The 15936-nt window shown below is 45.0% G+C and overlaps 1 long non-coding RNA gene across 17 annotated transcripts in view; it reads right to left on the minus strand.

Annotated features, from left to right (window-relative positions):
* The window catches only part of LOC103351327 (uncharacterized), a 555796-nt gene that overhangs the window by 14095 nt on the left and 525765 nt on the right, over window positions 1-15936 (minus strand). For 12 of the 17 annotated variants that reach the window (XR_011382597.1, XR_011382594.1, XR_011382592.1 and 9 more), the window contains 3 exons: window positions 9052-9124; window positions 8173-8369; window positions 1335-1857 (listed from right to left, as the gene is read on the minus strand). This is a non-coding gene — a long non-coding RNA (uncharacterized lncRNA). Of the gene's footprint in view, window positions 1-1334; window positions 1858-8172; window positions 8370-9051; window positions 9125-15404; window positions 15614-15936 lie in introns of all 17 variants that reach the window. The other 5 variants (XR_011382590.1, XR_011382587.1, XR_011382595.1 and 2 more) reach the window with 4 other exon arrangements.

The raw sequence follows: 15936 nt of genomic DNA on the forward strand, positions 1-15936 counted from the left end.
CAATCCAATCCGTAGCTCTGAATTCAAATACACAAATAGCCTTAAAAACATAAAATCAAATAGGGGCCAGCATTCTGGCATGATGGGTAAAGCTGCCGCCTGTGGTGCCAGCATCCCATGTGGGCACCGGTTCCGGTCTTGGCTATTCTGCTTCCAATCCAGCTCCCTCCTTGCCCTGGAGGGCAGTGGAGGATGTCTCGGGTGCTTGGGACCTTGTATTCCTGTGGGGGACCTGGGGAGGCTCCTGGCTCCTGACTTCGGATTGGTCTGGCTTTGACTGTTGCGGCCACTTATGGAGTGGACCAGCAGATGTCTCTCTCTCTCCCTCCTCCCTCCTTCCCTCCCTCTCTCTTTCAAATAAATACCTATTTTAAAAAAAAAACAAATTGATAATAACATTACTAGGTGAATGATATTCAAAGAATTCAAAATATTCAGTACATTTTCTATGTAAATCTCAAAGACTCTGGGGGCAGAAATTTAAAAAAGAAAACCAGGAATCGCTCTTCCTAGATCAGGAAGAAGACTAAAGGTTTTGCTCTTGTTACTTCTGATCAACATGCTGTAGTGCTGTTAATATAACAATACTCCCCAAATTCCCTACACAAATCACACAATTCCTTCCAAGCTCTAGTGCCCTTTCTTCAAACTTGATGTACAGATGCTAAAATTCATACAGAGAGGTAAGGAACCCAGTAGGAGCAAAGCAGCTTTGAAAATGAAAGATACTGTTAGAAGATTCACATTTCCCAATATTAAAACTTAGTCCCAGGGCCTGTGTGTGTGGCATAGGAGGTAATGCCGCTGCTTGTGGTGCCTGCATATCAGGCGGGCAAGGGTTTGAGTCCAAGTGCTCCACTTCTGATCTGGCTCCCTGCTACTGTGCCTGGGAAACAGCAGAGGATGGACCAAGTATTTAGGGCCCTGCCCTATGTGTGAGACCTCCATGAAGCTCCTGGCTTTGACCGTCCCAGTAGCCACTGTGGCTATTTGGAATGAACCAGTGGATAGAAGAACTCTGTCTGTCTTAACTCTGCCTTTCAAATAAATCAATCTTTAAAAAACATTAGAAACAAAAAAATGGTCTTCAGCAGTGCCACTGCAGGCAAAAAGGGAAGTGAAAAGCAACCATCCTGGGAGAGGCAGAATCACCCCTGTTCTCCCCTAGCGTGAGCTCTCATTCAGAAAAGTGCTAAGCAATCCACAGCAGTGGTAGAACTCCCAGCATGCCCAGCACAGCGGCAGAATCAAAGAGCAATATGCAAAGAAGAATGGCATGGCACAGGCTGACAGGGAAGAATCACAAAAGGAAACTAGAAGTCTTCCTCACTCACCTTAAAAGATCTCTATGCTGGATCAGAGAAACAAGTCCACGAGATTTTCCACTTCGCACGCTGCTTCAGCCCAGAGCCCGAGGCTCAGGCAGAGGTAGCAGCCGACCATGGACCTGAGAGCAGCTGGGCCAGGTGGCTTCCATGGAGCACCAATGGGAAGCAGCCGGCTGCTGGAAGAACCACCACACGTGGCTAGGTACAAAGTCCTTGGTGAAAATGATCTCAAACACAGAGGCTGCACACACATTCCCTGGGAGAGAATCCGCCCCATGAGGGACACGCCCTGGAAGCTCACACACGGTCACTTCTGGCAGCCAAGCTGTCAGAGGTGCCCAATGGAGGAGGGGCAGGCAGGTGACCACCCGGTCCCTCAGGGGAATCGGCTTCTGGTCCTCAATGCGGTTTTCCTCTAGGCATCCACATTGACACTGACCTGGAACACGGAGGTCATAGAAGTACCTGACAGCCACGTCTCCAGAAAGATGAAGTGCAGAGATGACACTGTCTTCTGGGGTTCCCGTGCCTAGCACAGAAAAGTAGGACAATGACAGCATCAAGGAGCAGAGCAAAGGGATTTACATGGTGCTAAGAGTTCCATAGTTCATGTGAAATGGATGGAAACAATGATTCTAATTAGACTGTGACACAGCTAAGAAATTTTTGCAAAAAGAAACAAAAAAGTTTTGAAAGAAGAAGGTACACTCAGCAGGGATATGTAAAATGGGGTACAAAGAAATGTCCAAGTGACACAAAATAACGCAGACAGCAGGAATGTGGGAACAAAACTAGAACAACGATCACTGAATCTGCGTCCTGGTCCTAAGGCCTCTGATAGAGACTCACGCAGGCCCCAGTCTCTCCCCTTAGCTTGCACTCTCTGTCTTCACCTTGATGCAGAAGTCAACTCCTTAGTGAACATGACCTCATTAAATTCCGGGAGCAGCACAGGCCAGACTGGCCCCAACGAGCCCACATCACAAAATCCCCAATTCAACTAGACTCTCTAGGTTAACATCTTCCTGCTGGCTCCCACTGAGATGCTTCTCAGGAAGCCCAGGTCCTGAGTGAGCTTTGCAACAGCCACCCCCTCACAGACCCAGACACTCAGAAGCCCACTTTGCCATCCCAGCCTCCTCAGAACACACTGGCTATCTTATTGCTGACCAGACAAAAAGCCACAAGCACTGCAGACAAGCCAGAGAGGCCTGCATGAGCTGGTCCTTTACTGTTCAACTTTCATCTACAAGACTCACCACCCTTAATCTCTACGGGAGTCTGATAACCAGGCAACAGCTGCCTTTTTACTCTGTGCACTACAAACACACACCCACCAGCACCCCAGTGCCAACGACTGGCCTGCTGTGTGTTGGGGGAGCAGACTCACATCATGGGCTTCTACTGAAAACCAGGTAATAACATGTTAAACGGAAATACATCGATAACTACACTGCATGTCAATAGCCTGAGCACGCCAATTAAAACAGAAAGACTCCGGGCCTGCACAGTGCCTCGGCGGGTTCAAGTCCAGGCCTACAGTGCTGGCATCCCATATGGGTCTCCCAACTACTCCACTCTCAATCCTGCTCCCTGTTAACACACCTGGGAAAGCAGCAAAGTTGGCGCAAGTCCTTGGGCACCTGCACCCCTATGGGAGACCCGGAAGAAGCTTCTGGTACCTGGCTTTGGATAGACTCAGCTCTGGGCATTGTTGCCATTTGGGGAGTGAACCAGTAGATGGAAGATCTCTCTCTTTCTCACTATCTCTACCTCTCTCTGTAATTCTTTCAAATAAATAAAATAAATCTAAAAAAAAAAAAAAACAAGCACAGACATTCTCACCATAGAGATCCTTGTCATCCTTGGTTAGATTTATTCCAAGACTTTTGAAGTTATGAATGGGATCGATCTTAGAAGTTATTTTTTTTTATTTGACAGGTAGAGTTATAGACAGTGAGAGAGAGACAGAGAGAAAGGTCTTCCTTCCATTGGTTCACTCCCCAAATGGCCGCTACGGCCGGCGCTGTGCCAATCTAAAGCCAGGAGCCTCTTCCTGGTCTGCCATGCAGGTGCAGGGGCCCAAGCACTTGGGCCATCCTCCACTGCCCTTGTGGGCCACAGCAGAGAGCTGGACTGGAAGAGGAGCAACCGGAACTACAACCCTGTACCCACATGAGATGCCAGCACCGCAAGTGGAGGATTAACCAAGTGAGCCATGGCGCCGGCCCCCTATCTTAGAAGTTCTTTCTCAGCCGTGGCATTGTTTGTATATACAAAGGCTGTTGATTTTTGTGTGTTGATTTTATATTCTGCCACTTTACCAAACTCTTCTATGACTTCCAAGTCTCTGATTGGAGTCTTCTGGATCCCCTATATGTAGGAGGATACTCTGACATCACATAAGCTCCAGTTATTTCTAAGTGCTCCCAAAAGATGTATCATTCTTGGGTGCATCTTTAAAGTTATTTAAGTTTCTCAAAATAAAAAAAGAAGTGAAATTAAGTTTGAGGGGCTGGTGCTGTGGCACAGCGGGTTAATGCCCTAGCCTGAAATGCTGGCATCCCATATGGGTGCCCATTCTAGTCCCGGCTGCTCCTCTTCCCATCCAGCTCTCTGCTATGGCCTGGGAAAGCAGGAGAAGATGGCCCAAATCCTTGGGCCCCTGCCACCAGCATGGGAGACCCAGAATAAGCTCCTGGTGCCTGGCTTCAGATTGGAGCAGCTCCGGCTGTGGCGACCATCTGGGGAGTGAACCAGCAGATGGAAGACCTCTCTCTCTGTAACTCTTTCAAATAAATAAAATAAAGCTAAAAAGAAGCAAAGCATGAAACACATGATGAAATGAACAGATCAGCAGTCACAAGAGCAGTATGGATACAGCTGAATAAAAACGCACCATCAATCAACTGTGCATCTACTGGGCACAGAGAGGATGCTCCATCCCACAGCAGCAGACTCTACACTCTCTCAGGCCCACACAGAACGTTCACACTGACCACCTCCGTGCCTGTGAAGCACACGTCAACACCTAAGAAAGAACAGGAGTCACAGGAAATAAGCTCTCAGGTCATAATGGGATCCAAGTGAGAAGTCCGTGACAAACAACTGGAAAATCCCAAATACTTGGAGATTAAGCAGAAACCTCTATATAATGCATGTCTAATGAGTAAGTCTCAAGAGAAAAAGAAAAATATTTCAAATTAAATGATGGTGAAATTATATTTTGCCAAATTATACTATTGAATACATCTTTTAGAAAACAATCAAGATCAATAACCTTGGCTTTCATCTTAGAAAATCAGAGGAAGAATTGGGCAGGGGTCTGTCGTGCTGTGGGTTGCATAGCAATCCGGAAGGTGTTTTCCCGCATCCTGGAGTGGGTGGATCAGCAATCCCAGCCCCAAGCCCCACACAGGTGCTTCCATTTAGAATCCGAAGGCATGGGCCAGGCGGTGGGAATGGAACCCAGCACCTCCATGCAGGTGGAGCTTCCTCAATGCACAGAGCTACCAGCTGAGGATGGAAGCAGAGAGTGGCTTGTATAGGTTCCTGGCTACTTCTCCCTTCCACCTCCTGCTGACTCAGCTCACCCACCCCTCCCACTCCCCATGCCACCCACCTGGGATCAAACATTTCCCTCCCTCCCCCTTGCTTCGGCCCTGCCTGCCCATTTGGGCCTTTGTGGGTAGGGCCAGCAGATGGGAGGGGTCTCAAGTTTTAAAAGCAGTTAAAAAAAAAAGAAAATCAGAGGAAGAAAATGAATTTAAAATAAGTAAAATAAGTTAGATGTAGAAATCAATGGAGGACGGCGCCGTGGCTCAGTAGGCTAATCCTCCACCTTGTGGTGCCGGCACACCAGGTTCTAGTCCCGGTCAGGGCACCAGATTCTGTCCCAGTTGCCCCTCTTCCAGGCCAGCTCTCTGCTGTGGCCAGGGAGTGTAGCGGAGGATGGCCCAAGTCCTTGGGCCCTGCACCCCATGGGAGACCAGGAGAAGTACCTGGCTCCTGCCATCGGATCAGCGCGGTGTGCCGGCTGCAGCGTGCTGGCTGCAGCGGCCATTGAAGGGTGAACCAACAACAAAGGAGGACCTTTCTCTCTGTCTCTCTCTCTCACTGTCCACTCTGCCTGTCAAAAAAAAAAAAAAAAGAAATCAATGGAAGTGAAAAGAAGTACAATTGTAGAGAAAACTACTATCCCTAAAATCTGAATCCTTGGAAACATCAACAAAAGTCATGAACTTCTTGTCAGGCCTAACCAAGGAAAAGGGAAAAAACAAGTATAAATTATCAATCCTATAAATGAAAGAGGTGACATCATTACTGACCCAATGGACACACACACACACACAAAAAAAACACAGAACAATAATTTGACAAAAATTTGACAAAATAAATGAAAAGAAACACAAGGAGAACTAGAAAATTTGCATGTTCCATAACTATTAAGTACATTTTATCAAAGGTTAGCAGTGAAGAAGCCACGCCTAAATGGTTTTGTAGTGAACTATACAAAATGTTTAAGTGTTTATTTTGATACATTATTTATCTAAAAGCCAAAAGAGACTGGGAGAGAGAATGAAGCTGTCATGTGTTCCCTCCCCAGACAGCCACAACAGCCAGGGCTGGGCCCGGCTGAAGCTAGGAACCAAGAACCCAATCCAGGTCTCCCATGTAGAGGGCAGGGATCCAACTGCGGGAGCCATCACTCACGCCTCCCAGGGTGCACAGTACCAGGAAGCTGGATTGGGAGCAGATCAGAAATCAAACCAAGGCGTTCAGACATGGGATGCAGACATCAGAGTGCTGTTAACACTACACCAACATACTTCCTCTCCATCAATCATTTTTTAAAAACGCCAATTTTCCATCAAGTGTTCAGGAAATAGCAAAGGAATACTCATTCTATGATACAAGAAATACCCTAATGTCAAAACAAGGTAAAAACACACATACACAAAACCTCCAGACCAGTATCTCTCATAAACATGCATGGAATTGTCCTCACTAAAATATTTACAAGTGGAGGCCAATACCCTTTGAAAAGAATCCTACAGCACAACCAGCAGAGCTTATTCCAGGTCTGCAAGGCTACATCGACATGTCAAGTACCAGCCAGTGAAGTACACCACATCAACAAGCTAAAGAACACCATCATCACGTGGTGGGCTGAGACAACATCAGACAACATCCCACATTCTCTCATGACACAACCCTGAGCTAACTAGGAACAGCGTGGAACTTTCTCAATCTGATAGGGAATGTCTACAAAATGTAAATTTTACATTATATTTCTAAAATCAGAACAAGGTAAGAATGTCATCTCTCACCACTGATTCAGCACCACCTGCTGGACACTCTACCTCATGCAATCTGAGAAGAACAGAAAATGAAATATGTATGAACTGGGGAGGAGAAACAGAATGATCTTCGTTCACTGGAGAAATAGTATCATACACTATAAATCTGTAAGAATCAGAAAAGGAAGGAAGGGAGGGGAAAGGCAAGAAACTCTTGGAATTCATATGCTATTCTAAGAAGGTGTCAGGACACCAGGCTAGGATGAAAAAGTCAATTGTAGGGCCAGCTCTGTGGCGTACCAGGTAAAGTCGTGCCTGCAGTGCCGGCTTTCCATAAAAGAACTGGTTTGAGCCCCAGCTGCTCCACTTCTAATCAAGCTCTCTGCTATGGTCTGGGAAGCCATAGAAGATGGCCCCAGTCCTTGGGCCCCTGCACCCATGTGGGAGACCCAGAAGAAGCTCTTGGCTCCTGACTTCGAACCTGCCCAGATCCTACCATTGCCACCATTTGGGGAGTGACCCAAAAGATGGAAGACACCTCTCTCTCTCCCTCCCTCCCTCCTTCCCTCTCTGTAAATCTGCCTTTCAAATTAACAAATCAATCTTTCAAAAATCATAAAATATAAAGTCAATTTTCCATATTAACAACAATGAACAATGTCAGGATCTGGTACTCTGGGTTAAGTGGCTTAAGCCAGCACCCGTGATGCCGGCACCTCCTTATGAGTACTGGATTCGATCCCAGCTGCTCCACTTTTGATTCACCTCCCTTCAAATGTGCCTCGGAAAGCAGCAGAAGTTGGCTCAAGCTCTTGGGCCCCTGCCATTCATGAGGGAGACCAGGATGGAGTTTGGCCTCATAGATTTGGCCTGGACCAGTCCTGACTATTGTGACCATTTGGGACATGAACCAGCAGATGGACGATCGACCTCTCTCTATAACTCTGCCTTGCAAATAAACAAGAAAATTCTTAAAATCGACAGAACAACAGAAACAATGAGCCATGAAAGTGTGAAATCACTCTGTGAAGTTCTCATTTCTTCAACACTGACCTACGGGTTCACTCTGATCCTAACCAGGGTGTCAGCATGTTCTTCTGTGGATGTCAACAAAGTGACTGAATGTCAAACAGAGGGGCAAAGGATGCAGAAACCTGTATCACACTGCAAGCAAACCAAGAGTAAGAACTGACACTACAGCTCCACAACCTACTGTCGAGGGTGGGTATCTCACCTGGCATTTGGTTAACAGGCTGGATAAGACAGCCGGCCCCATAGGGAAGTGCCTGGCTTGCAAACCTGGCTCCACCCTTGACTCCTAATTCCTGACAGTACAGATCCTGGGAGGCAGCAGTGATTGCTCAAGTGAATGCATTTCTGCCACCCAATGGGAGAGCTGGAGTGAGCTCCTACTTCCCAGCTTTGACCCAAATTCCAGACACTCCAGGCAATGGAAGACTGACCCAGTGAAGGAATGAACGTGATCTCTCTCAGTGTGTAGATAGAACATGAGGGGCAGGTGGTCAGCCTGGCAGGGGACTCACCAGTTCGGATGCCTGCATCCCAGACTGCAGCACAGGGTCTGACACCGACTCAGGCTCCTGACTTCTGGTTCCTGTTCATGCAGGCCCTGGGGGGCACTGGTGATGGCTCAAATGACTGAGTTCCTGCTACTTTGGAGGACACCTGGATTCTCTTCTGGCTCCCACTATTGGCTCAGCCTGCTCCAGCTGTGGTGGAGCTGCAGGGAGAGAACCAGATGATGAGAACACTATCTATATACTGATCTCTATTTCCACATCTATTTCTTTGTCGCATTCTGCCAATAATTAAAAAAACAGTTCTATATTGCATGTTGCCAAGTATATTGACTTCTGGAAAAGTCAGAGAATACAGACACAGTTCATAGACCAGAAGTTGACAGGGGTAGGGAGAAGGGTGAATGGGTGGAGCAAAGTGGATTTACAGGACACTGAAATACTCTGTGTGTCACTGTGATCGTGGACCCAGAATGGCATGGATTTGTCAGAACCCACAGAATGTACAACACAGAGTGAACACTAATGTAACCTATAGACATTACCTAATAATACTGCTGTATCTCCACAGTGGATCAACAACTGAACCAATATGTCACACTCAAGCAAGATGTTAATGTGACGGGGGACACACTGAAACTTGGGGACAATACAAGAGGACTCTCTGTGCTGTCTACTCTGTTCTCTGCAACTGGAAACAGTGCTGAAAAACAATTCCACTGACTGATGAAACAGGAAAACTACAGACTGGGAGAAAATATTTGCACATCAGATACTTTAGATAAAGGAACTGAATCCAGAAACATAAAGACACTCAGGATGCAACACTAACAAACCAAACAGCAAAATAAAAGGGAAGAAATATTAAACAGACAATACACATACCCAGACATTCAAACAGCAAATAAAAACCTGAAGAGATGCTCCACGGTATTCCTCAGTAGGGAAACCTGAATTCCTGTAACAGTGAGATACAACAACCCATTACAATGGTTAATACTGACAAGAAGGAAAATGATAGCAAAATCCTGGGGAGAATATAGAGCAACTAAAATACCCACACATTCCAAGTGCAACACTTACTACTTCTGTTCATTTGTACTTATTTATTTCAAAGGCAGAAATCAGAGAGACAGAAAGGCCTCCACACTGCTGCTTCACTACTCAGAGGCTCCAAACCGATGAGGTAAGACAGGGGGAACCCAGAAACTGGGAATTCAATCTGTGTGGACTCGTCCTGTGAGGCCTGCACTGCCGGGATGGAGGGACGACTGCGTTCTTCGACAAGAATCACCACAGACAAGTTTGGTGAATGTGTCCATGTAAACGACCAAGCATAAGCTTTTAAAGGGCAGGCAGAAGGGGCATAGCTAACTCAGGGCAACACTAATTCTATATGATAAAGCTGATATTGGCGCCACTGCACTCCTCCATTTAGCTTGAAGGTCACTTAGCCTAGGTAGCCTTCCAGATGGGCCAACATGGTTCTACTCATGCCCTGTGGGTGTTCAGCTATAAAGGGGAGTGCTCAGTGATTGGCGATCACAAGGCTCTGCAACAGAAGGTGAGCCTGAGGGAAATGTGCCTGGGGCTCCTTCCACCTGCCAGCAGTCATGTTAACTTCCTGCATGGGCTAGGCAGGCAGTGTCCAGTCCAGGCACAGGATCACCTACAAACCTGAGTCTGCTAAACACACTTCAAAATGTTCAAGACGGGCACAATGGAAAAAAAAAACTATACAGAGATTACAAAGTTGTATTGCACCAAAATAAAATTATATTTTAATTAGCTAATGCTTCCAGGACTTTTTGAAGCACTTCAATGGACTAGAAATGGACAGAGGAGAAGTTCTGGGGCCATCAAAATTCTGAAACTTAAGAGAAACATTGATAAAACCATTACGAAAGCCAGAGGGCGGAACCAAGATGGTGGAATAGTGAGGGCACGCACCGATAGTCCAGGAAAATTTAGTTTAATAAAAGTGGAGTTACGGTAACCTCAGAAAAAGGATTAGGAAAAAATTGCAGAGGAAACTCTTCCGGATCTAGTGGCTGTGACTCAGAGGACCTATGGGGATAGCAAGGTCGCCCACTGCGCAGAAGCCGAGCCATGGGAGCCACAGGGTCTGCGCACCAGTGTGGGAAGGGGAATGGATGTGACACAGACGACCAGCGGGGAGAGCAGGAATGCCCAGGGCTCCAAGTCCACACATCGGCGCTGGAAGGGGAGGTGAGCTCAGTAACCCGAGACATTGGCGGGGAAACGGCAGTCAGAATCTAGAGGGAAGCGGGCTTGAGCCAGGAAAGTTCACCAGACCGACTACAGGAAAGAAGAAGAAAAAAAAAAAGGTTGGGGGGTACTGGTACAGACTAGTTTCTCTCTCCGCCAACCTTGCAAAGGCAAGCAAGAGACAAAGAGCAGGCCACACTCTGGATATACATAACAAAAGGGGAGAGCTAAGGAACTGAGGCGCTACAATCCAGTAGCCTAGGCAACCCAGTGGGAGTCCGCAGGAGAAACTGAGCGCGCACAGACTCATTGGGTAGAAGCCAGAGATCGGAAGCTAAATACCATCAATTCTGCTCAGCTGTGCGGTATTACTTACCTCCTGAATAAAAAAATTAAATAAATAAATAAATAGAGATTTACCACGCATAACCTGAGGGTGTCACCTTTGCACACCTGTAACCCTGAAGAACCAAGCAGAGCTCTCAGGCCACACTCATCTCAAGCCTCCAAGGCTCCTCCAACAGCAGACAGTCCACTTAACACAGACATAGTATTAAAAAAAAAAAAAACTCACAGTGAGGGAAGAAGAATTAACAATGCCAAGCAACAAACACAAAAATCGAGGGAACAAGATCAACAATGACACTATGATGCCTCCAAATAAACAAAACACCCCAAGCCAATATTATGAAGATGATGAGATAGAAGAAATGCAAGATACAGATTTCAAAAAATTTATGCTAAGAACATTTAGAAGTTTTCAAAAGCAAATCCTTGAACTACAGAAATCCTTATTGGACAGGATTGAAAATCTCTCTCGTGAAAATGAAATTTTAAGGAAGAATCAAAATGAAATGTAGAAACTAGTAGAACAGGAAAGTGTGATAGTGAAATCAAAATGAAATGAAGAGCTCAATAGATCAAATGACAAACACATTAGAAAGTCTAAAAAACAGAGTCAGTGAAACAGAAGAGAGAATATCAGACTTAGAAGACAGAGAACAGGAAAACATACAGTCAAACCAAAGAAAAGAAGAGGAAATTAGAAATCTAAAAAATATTGTTGGGAATCTACAGGATACTATTAAAAAAAACAACATTCGGGTTCTAGGAATTCCTGAAGGCATGGAGATGGAGAAAGGATTAGAAGGCCTTTTTAGTGAGATACTAGCAGAGAACTTTCCGGGTTTGGAGAAGGACAGAGACATCCTAGTACAGGAAGCTCATAGAACCCCCAATAAACATGACCAAAAGAGATCCTCACCAAGACACGTTGTAATTAAACTCACCACAGTGAAACATAAAGAAAAGATCCTAAAATGTGCAAGAGAGAAACGTCAGATTACTCTCAGAGGATCTCCAATTAGACTCACAGCAGACTTCTCATCAGAAACACTACAGGCTAGGAGGGAATGGCGAGACATAGCACAGGTGCTAAGACAGAAAAATTGCCAGCCCAGAATATTATATCCTGCCAAGCTCTCATTTGTGAATGAAGGTGAAATAAAGACCTTTCATAGCAAACAGAAATTGAAAGATTTTGCCGCCACTCATCTGGCCCTGCAAAAGATACTTAAAGATGTGCTACACTCAGAAACACAGAAACACGGCCATCAGTATGAAAGAAGGTAAAGGAAGAAAACCTACCAGTAAAAGAGCATGGGAAGCTCAAAGCATAAACTAGAAAACATCTCTGGGAAAATGACAGGGCAAAGTCACTATGTATCAATAGTCACATTAAGTGTTAATGGACTTAACTCTTCAGTTAAAAGACACCGATTGGTTGATTGGCTTAAGGAACAAAACCCAACTATTTGCTGCCTACAAGAAACACATCTCTCTAACAAAGATGCATGCAGACTGAAAGTGAAAGGTTGGAAAAAGATATTCATGCCAACAGAAACCAAAAAAAAAGCAGGTGTAGCCATATTAATATCAGACAAAATAAACTTTAATACAAAAACTGTTAAGAGAGACAAAGAGGGGCACTATATAATGATTAAGGGTTCAATTCAACAGGAAGATGTAACTATTATAAATGTTATGCACCTAATTACAGGGCACCGGTTTATTTAAAAGATATGTTAAGGGACTTAAAGGGAGACTTAGATTCCAATACAATAGTACTGGGGGACTTCAATACTCCACTCTCAGAAATAGACAGATCAATAGGACAGAAGATCAACAAGGAAACAGCAGATTTAATCGACACTATTGCCCAAATGGATCTAACAGATATCTACAGAACTTTCAATCCTACATCTAAAGACTTTACATTCTTCTCAGCAGTACACGGAACCTTCTCTAGGATTGATCACATACTAGGACATAAAGCAAGTCTCAGCAAATTTAAAAGAATTAGAATCATACCATGCAGCTTCTCAGGCCACAGTGGAATGAAGCTGGAAATTAGCAACTCAGGAAACCCTAGAAAGTATGCAAACACATGGAGACTGAACAACATGCTCCTGAATGAACACTGGGTCATTCAAGAAATGAAAAGAGAAATCAAAAACTTTCTGGAAGTAAATGAAGATAACAACACAACATATCAAAACTTGTGGGATACGGCAAAAGCAGTATTGAGAGGCAAGTTTATAGCAATAGGTGCCTATATCAAGAAATTGGAAAGGCACCAAATAAATGAGCTTTCACTGCATCTCAAGGACCTAGAAAAACTGCAGCAAACCAGACCCAAATCTAGTAGGAGAAGAGAAACAATTAAAATCAGAGAAGAAATTAACAAGATTGAGTCCAAAAAAAATTACAAAAAATCAGCCAAGCGAAGAGCTGGTTTTTTGAAAAAATAAACAAAATTGACACCCCATTGGCCCAAATAACTAAAAAAAGAAGAGGAAAGACCCAAATCAATAAAATCAGAGATGAAAAAGGAAATGTAACAACAGACACCACAGAAATAAAAAGAATCATCAGAAATTACTACAAGGACTTGTATGCCAGCAAACAGGGAAATCTATCAGAAATGGATAAATTCCTGGAAACATGTAACCTACCTAAATTGAACCAGGAAGACATAGAAAATCTAAACAGACCCATAACTGAGACAGAAACTGATAATAGTAATAAAGGCCCTCCCAACAAAGAAAAGCCCAGGACCAGACGGATTCACTGCTGAATTCTACCAGACATTTAAAGAAGAACTAATTCCATTTCTTCTCAAACTATTCAGAACAATCAAAAAAGATGGAATCCTCCCAAATTCTTTCTATGAAGCCAGAATCACCTTAATCCCTAAGCCAGAGAAAGATGCAGCACTGAAAGAAAATTATAGACCAATATCCCTGATGAACATAGACGCAAAAATCTTTAATAAAATTCTCGCCAATAGAATACAACAACACATCAGAAAAATCATTCACCCAGACCAAGTGGGATTTATCCCTGGTATGCAGGGATGGTTCAACATTCGCAAATCAATCAATGTGATTCACTACATTAACAGACTGCAGAAGAAAAACCATATGATTATCTCAATAGATGCAGAGAAAGTATTCGATAAAATTCAACACCCTTTCATGATGAAAACTCTAAGCAAATTGGGTATAGAAGGAACATTCCTCAATATATTCAAAGCAACAACAGGAGTCACTGTGCACTTACTCCTCATGTAGGATCTCTGTCCTTAATGTGCTGTACATTGAGATTTAATGCTATAACGAGTACTCAAACAGTATATTTCACTTTGTGTTTCTATGGGGGTGCAAACTGTTGAAATCTTTACTTAATGTATACTAAACTGATCTTCTGTACATATAGAAAATTGAAAATGAATCTTGATATGAATGGAAGGGGAGAGAGAGCGGAAAAGGAGAGGGCTGCGGGTGGGAGGGAAGTCATTGGTGGGTGGAAGCCAATGTAATCCATAAGCTGTACTGTGGAAATCTATATTCATTAAATAAAAGTTAAAAAAAAGAGAGAAACATTGTGTTCAATGGTGCAACTTAGCACCCTCCATTGCCAGGAAAAACTAGGGTTCCAAGCAGCAAGGAAACATATATGACCCCCAGGATGCTCCCAATGATGAAGAGAATAGGAAGGTGACCCAAATAAGGGAGGTCCCTGGTCAAACACAGTCCCAATTCTAGAACAGCACAATAAAGGAGCTGCCACTTTAGAGGCCCTGGGCATAGCTGGGATCCGAGCAAGAGTGGGTTCCATGGCTGCACACATTTATCAACTCATCAAACCATACTTCAGATCTGTGCACGTCACTACATCTAAATTGCACCTGGGTATGGTGAAATGGCTAACAGGTAAAGCCACCACCTGCAGTGCCAGCATTCCATATGGATGCCGGTTCAAGGACCAACTGCTTCACTTCTGATTCAGCTTAATGCAGTGGCCTGGGAAAGCACTAGAAGATGGCTCAAGTCCTTGGAAACCTGCACCCTCATGGGAGTCCCGGAGGAGGCTCCTGGCTTCTATCAGCGCAGCTCGGGCCCTTGTGGCCAACTGAGGAGTGAACCAACTGATGGAAAACTTCTCTCTCTCTCTCTCTCTCTCCTTCTTCTATCTGTGTAATTCTGTGAACTAAATAAATAAATTTAAAAATAATAAAGCATCCACTCACACAGTGGCTGTGTGACAACTACCAGTGGCTTCCATGACAACTCACTGGAAGGGCGGAAAGGCCATGGACAGCCAAGGCCAGCTCTTGTGGACAAGAAACATCAGGACTCACACAGTACTGATGGGGAAACACAGCAGCACCCATGCCTGAGAAAGCAGCACCAGAGATGAACACGTGCAGCCGATGCCACAGCCCCTGCAGGTGCACTTCCAAGAGAAGAATGGGGGGGTGGGGGTCAGGTGCTGCGGTCAGCATTCCAGTGCACAGTCAGTCACAGAGTATCTGGACTTCAATGCACATGGCACAACTACTCCAATACATCAAGAATGCAGCCAGAGACTACCATGCACTGGGAATGAGCCCTCAACAAAGACCTGAAAGAATGGAGACTCTCACAAAGATAATGTGTCCAACATACCAGCGACACTTCCGGTCCCAATGCTCCACACTGGTGAACCATGCAGGAAGCAGGTGATGGCCCAAGTACTTGGACCACAGCCACCCTCATGGGAGACCTAGATGGAGTCCCTGGCTCCTGGCTTCTGTCTGGGCCAGTGCTGGCAACGGCAGCCATTTGAGAAAAGAGTCACTGGATGGCAGATCTCCAGCTCACACTCCCTGTTTTGCCTATTAATTAATGAGTAAAAATCACATAACCACACACATACAGACACACAGAAATACATACACACACCCAAAACACCTAACCCAGAGTTTTTATGGTCACCCTCAATTGACCCAGAGGTCCAGTCGAGACTCAGGGAAGAACTAATGGAGGGAAAGTCTCGCTCCCAATGCAGGAGGTGAAACTGAAGCCCCACAGAGGGTGCCGGCCACAGCTGGTCCAGGCCAGGGGTTAGGTAAATGGTGTCCCGAGGTGCACAATGTGACAGCAGGTGAGGTGGTCGAGCTAGAACAGACCACTGCCATGCCCTCAAAATAAAGGCAGC

The sequence above is a fragment of the Oryctolagus cuniculus genome, chromosome 15 (assembly GCF_964237555.1).
Source record: "Oryctolagus cuniculus chromosome 15, mOryCun1.1, whole genome shotgun sequence".
NCBI lineage: Eukaryota > Metazoa > Chordata > Mammalia > Lagomorpha > Leporidae > Oryctolagus > Oryctolagus cuniculus.